This window comes from Lolium perenne, chromosome 3, assembly GCF_019359855.2.
Source record: "Lolium perenne isolate Kyuss_39 chromosome 3, Kyuss_2.0, whole genome shotgun sequence".
NCBI classification, from domain to species: Eukaryota; Viridiplantae; Streptophyta; class Magnoliopsida; order Poales; family Poaceae; genus Lolium; species Lolium perenne.
This window is the reverse complement of record NC_067246.2, coordinates 222766002-222772001: the sequence shown is the minus strand read 5'-3', so window position 1 is coordinate 222772001 and position 6000 is coordinate 222766002. Positions and strand designations below refer to the sequence as shown.

The following is a 6000-nucleotide window of genomic DNA, read 5'->3' as shown; positions in this document are numbered from 1 at the left end:
GGCGACCGGCGAGTGGCGAGGTCGGGCGACCGATGAGTGGCGCTGCCGAGAGGGCGCCCAGTCCCCGAGCGTGGCGAGTGGCGAGAAAGACACCAGGCCGTTTTGCTGAGAAGGAGAAACAAGTATAACTACAATAACTACAATAAGATGTATTTATGAAATATATTAAACACTTGTAAAGACCTGCGACTTGTAGATAAAACGTGAAATATATTTCTGTTTAATTCTACTGGTTAGTTGTGCACTTGTTTACTCAGATGTACTTGACTTCTGTCTGTTTGTAGATGGCATCCGAACCTGAGTATGTTCTTGAGGATGAGCTGAATGCACGTGAACTTGCCCTTGCGAATGCCCTTGGCAATTCCCATCTCAACGGTGGCTTCGGAGTCTGCCTTCAGCACAAGTGGACGCATACTTGATGACTTCAGGACATCTCTTAATCCATTCATGATACAAGCTTTAGTGTGTACACAAGATTGGTTGAGACGCTCCACTGACCCGTCGACATCCAAGAGGACATGGAGGCATTACAAGAGCTAGAAAATAGTATGATTTGCTGCCCATATGCCATCTAATTAACATAGTGTAGATGCTCATCTTATTTACATACTACTCCTGCCCATGTTGTTTACATAAAATCATTCATGTGTCATCTTATTTACATACTACTGATGCCCATATTATTTATATACAATCAACCATCTTATTTACAAATTATTGTTGCCCATTTTATTTATGTACAACCAGAGCTGCTTGAAGAACTTGGCGAAAAAGGGAAAGGGAAGCGCAAGGCTGATGATGCTGGATCCCCGGCCTTGGGAAAGTCAAGCAAAGTCCGCTAACAAGTGCAACAACTCTATGTAATATATGTTCTATTGTGCTTTTCATCCGTAAGATGTTATTTGTCAAGTTGTGAGTTGTGAGTGTGAGACCATGAGATTGAGACTTGCCATTTGTTGTAAGAATTAATGTTCTCTTATTTGTTTTCAATTATAAACTGCTATCTGTAAGCTGCTCCCATTTCCTGCTGCTCTACTGTAACGTGTTGTGAACTTGTGATAGATTGTTTAGTTTCCCCATTTGTGTGCTCTCATTTTTATGTACATGTGCTATCAGCCTGTGCTAGTTTATTCTTCTGCTAGAAATTATGAAGTGAAATGCCTGAAATAATAACGTGTTGTGCTTCTACTTCTTATATATATGTTACACTTTCTCTATTTGGTCTATATGGTCATGACCGAAGACCGGACCAAAAAGACCGAAGACCGAATACAGAAAGACCAAAAAGACCGAATGTAATTTGGGTAGCATTTCTAGATGACCGAAATTTGTGAAGACCGAAAAGACCGGACCGAGCAAACCGAACAGACCGAACGCCCGGGCAGACTGCTGATGGTCGGACGTGCGGCCGGCAGGTTGTCGTAGACGAAACGCATGGAAGCAGACGGCGATCTAGATGTTGATGATGAATTTGAGGGATCCCGCCCGGATCACCACTCCAAGCGCCGCAGACCCCACGGTGGGCGCCACTGTCGTGGTTTTGACCACGGCAGATGCTACGGGGTAGCACATGAGAGGTGTAGAGCAAGGCGGCGTTGGAGATTCCGGAATCGAGTCGGCACACGATATACCCAGGTTCACGTCCTCTCGGTGGAGGATCGCTACATCCTGCTATAAATCACTATGATCATATTGTCGCCAGCGTTAGACGACTTGCTTTGTGGTAGCAGCCGGAGGCGGAAGAGGGAGATTATATCTAATCTGAGGTAATGTGAGGTACTCTATTATAGGGGGTGCCCCTGGTGGCTATATATAGGCAGCCAGTTAGGGTTTACAGGTATAAGGCTATTTGGGCCGCTACGCTTCATGGGCCTTCTGCCGATCCAGTCGCTCCGGGCTTCAATCGCTAGGGCGCATGGCCTAGTCGCCCACCGACTGGAACCGCCTTCGGCTCTCTTCATCTGGCGAGTGAGCTGGGTGATGGGCCCCCCTAGGGCGTGTCCCCATCACAAATAGTGGCAGCACCACACCCGCCTCCTTATATCAACACCAATGGTGCGGTGTCGATGATTCAGAGGGCCAGGCCATCCAACAGAGCTCAAAAAGTAATTTCGCGACAAGTCTTTATGGCAGAGAAGATGCCTCCACCAACAATTGAGTACCTAAATTGGTCGGGACAAGATATTGGCTTCACCATAGCGGACCACCCGCAACAAGTCCCTCGACCAGGGCAATCAGCTTTGATCTTACCAGCGGTGATCGCAGGATTCGACGTGTCACGAGTATTCATAGATGGAGGCAGCAGTTTCAACCTCATGTACGCAGATACATTGAGGAAGATGAACATATCCCTGGCGAACTTAAAACCAACCGACACACGTTTCCATGGCATCACACTAGACAAGCCAAGTTATCCGCTAGGAAAGATCAATCTCGACGTTCAGTTTGAAACCCGAGAAAATTACAGAATAGAAAGGCTGGAGTTTGAAGTCGTGGATTTTCCATCACAGTACCATGCTTTACTGGGACGACCCGCGTATGCCAGGTTTATGGCGGTACCACATTACACATACCTGTTATGGAGACTTCTTGGACCCAGAGGCCCAATCACAGTAAAAGGCAGTTTCGCGCTAGCGGATAAGTGCGACAAGGATTTTCATCGAATGTCAGAAACCTTCGGCATGCAAGCGGAGTATATGGCATCCAAGCTAACAACTGATTACGATGTGCTGCCTGACGGAGGGAGGCCATTGAAGGAGCAAAATTTTGACACTACGAAGAATTCGAAAGAAGTGCAGATCCACCCGACGGATCCCAAGAAGACGACAGCTATCGCCACAAATATGGACCTCGCATAGGAAAGCGCGCTCGTCGAGTTCCTCCGTGAGCGCTGGGAAATCTTCGCATGGTGTCCAGCAGACATGCCAGGAGTACCTAGGGAACTTGCCGAGCACCCGCTTAACTTGGATCCATTGGCCAGGCCAATCAGACAACCTTTGCGACGTTTTTTGAAACCAAACCGCAAAGCTATGCTGTCGGAAATAAATTGACTCAGAGAAGCTGGGTTCATCAAAGAGTTACACACAAATGCCACGTGGGTAGCTAACCCAGCGCTGGTCCCGAAGAAAAACACAGAGGTCCTTTGCATGTGCGTCGACTTCTCGTGTCTCAATAAATATTGTTCAAAGGATCACTTTCCCCTCCCAAGGATCGATCAAATTATCGACTCCACGGTAGGCTGCGAACATCTTTCCTTCCTGGATGCGTATTCTGGTTACAACCAGATCCGCTTAAAAGAAGAAGATGAGGTCAAAACAGCTTTTATAACACCCTATGGAGTGTTCTGCTATAGAACAATGCCCTTCGGGTTGAAAAACGCGGGAGCAACATATCAGCGGATGATGCAGAAGTGCCTTGCCACTCAAATTGTAAAAAATGTTCAAGTGTACATCGATGATGTCGTCATAACAACAAAGAAAGGGTCAACCCTGATTGACGATCTCAAGGAAACTTTCGACAACCTCGATAAATTCTGCCTCAAGCTGAACCCGACGAAGTGCTCTTTCGGCGTTCCTGCGGGAGAACTTATCGAGTTTCTGGTGTCAGCAAGAGGGATCGAGGCCAACCCGCAGAAAATCCAAGCCATCATGACAATGAGGAAGCCAACAAAGTTCAAGGAAATACAACAGCTAACCAGGCGAGTCGCAGCTTTGAGCAGATTCGTCGCCAGGTTGGGAGAAAAGGCGTTGCCGTTCTATGCTTTGATTAAACAGGGAGAAAAGTTCGAGTGGAACGAAGAAGCAGATAGAGCCTTTGAAGATCTCAAACGCACAATCTCGACACCACCAATATTGGTGGCGCCCAAAGAAAAGGAACCTCTCCCGATGTATATCGTGCCACACCTCAGGTGGTTAGCACAGTACTTGTGGTGGAACGAGAAGAAGAAGGAAAACTCCATGGAGTCCAGTGGCCGATATACTTCATAAGCAAAGTTTTATCGCCTTCAAAGCAGCGGTACCCATATTATCAGAAGCTGGCATATGGAGTGTTTACAACAGCAAGAATGTTGCGACACTATTTCTCGGCACATCCAATCATAGTGGTCAATGAGGCGCCTTTGTCCAATATACTGAATAACCCTGGAGCTACGGGTCGTGTCTCCCTTTGGGGAATCGAGCTTTCCCCTCTAGACATCACATATGAAAATGAAAAGCAATAAAGTCGCAGATCTTACCAGACTTCGTCGCAGAATGGATGGAGCTGCAAAATACGGGACCCCCAGACTTATCGAGAACCTGGACTATGAACTTTGACGGGTCCAAAAGGTTAGAAGGAGCTGGAGCAGGCGTGATATTGGTATCACCTCAAGGAGATAAACTGAAGTACGTACTGTGGATGACGTTCCCCAACGCGTCAAACAACAAAGCGGAGTACGAAGCACTAATACATGGGATGAAGATGGCGAAAGCTTGTGGCGCAACCCGATTAAAAATCTTTGGCGATTCCTAGTTGGTGGCGCAACAAGTGATGAATCAGTGTGATGCAGTCAATGATAATATGATAGCATACAAGGAGGTATACAACGAACTCGAGAAGCTCTTTGATGGGTGCGAAGTGAATCATATCAGCAGACTCAGCAACGATGAAGCCGATGTTCTGGCGAACATCGGGTCGCAATGCTTAGCAATACCACTTGGCGTGTTTTGGGAGGAGATAAGTGAAAGGTCGACTAAGGCAAAGAAACAAACAAAGAAAAAAGAGAAGGTCGAGAAAGACTCGGGGGCACTGGCAGTATCGGAAGCAAGCGCATCAGGGGATGATGTAGAATCGCATGAGGTGATGGTATTGCAAGTTCCGTGGATGCCGGTTTACATCGCGTATATCGTAAGGAAAGAAACAACCTAGGATCCAGTAGAAGAAAGGCGAGTTATTAGATGATCCAAGGCTTTCACCGTGGTTAAGGGCGAGCTATATAAATGAAGTATATCGGGAGTCATGCAGCGATGTGTCACACCCGAAGAAGGTCGATTGCTGTTAAAAGATGTGCACGAAGGAGTGTGTGGACACCACGTGAGTAGTCGAGCTATATCAGCTAAAGTTTTCAGAGCAGGATTCTACTGGCTAACAACAATCGAGGATGCCAAGGACATAGTGCGTACCTGTGATGCGTGTCAAAGGTTTGCTACCAAACCCCACTCTCCGGCAGCAGAGTTGATGCCGATACCATTGTCATGGCCCTTTGCTCAATGGGGTCTTGATATGGTGGGAAAATTACACAAGGCATGGCCAGGAGGATACGAGTATATGCTCATAGCTATCGATAAGTTTACAAAATGGATCGAGGCGAAGCCGATAAACTCACCAGATGCAGCGTCGGCAATCAAGTTCATCAAGAGTATCGTTTTTCGGTTTGGAGTTCCTCATAGCATCGTCACAGACAACGACAGCAACTTCACATCCAAGGAATTCAAGGCATATTGCGCAGAGATAGGCATCAAATTACAATTTGCCTCAGTTGCGCACCCGCAGACCAATGGTCAGGTCGAAAAAGAAAACGGCATCATCTGCAACGGCATCAAGAAGCGCCTGCTAACACCATTGGAAAAAGCTCGACATACCTAGCCAGAGGAGTTGCCTATCATGCTATGGAGTATATGAACGACACCAAATACAGCGACATAAAAAACTACATTCTTTCTGGTCCATGGAGCTGAGGCAGTGCTGCCGATAGAGATAGAACACAATTCCCCGAGAGTGGCGGAATTTATAGAAGAAACCTCGAGAAAGGAACTGGAAGATAATATTGATGCACTCGACGAAGCTCGAGACGAGGTATTGTCAAGGATCACCAAGTACCAGCAAGACATGAAAAACTACCACAGTCGATGTTTGCGACCAAGGTCTTTCCAGGTAGGCGACCTAGTTCTCCGGCTTACGCAAAATAGCCAAGAAAAACTCGAGTCGCCATGGATAGGCCCGTATATCGTCACATAAGTAATT

At 46.9% G+C, this 6000-nt stretch overlaps 1 long non-coding RNA gene across 1 annotated transcript; it reads left to right on the top strand.

Moving 5' to 3' along the window:
- The first annotated feature begins 359 nt into the window (after positions 1 to 359).
- LOC127343476 (uncharacterized) lies at positions 360 to 1041 on the top strand. The gene is made up of 2 exons (XR_007877279.2): positions 360 to 546; positions 748 to 1041. It is a non-coding gene; the product is annotated as an uncharacterized lncRNA (long non-coding RNA).
- The last annotated feature ends 4959 nt before the right edge of the window (positions 1042 to 6000 follow it).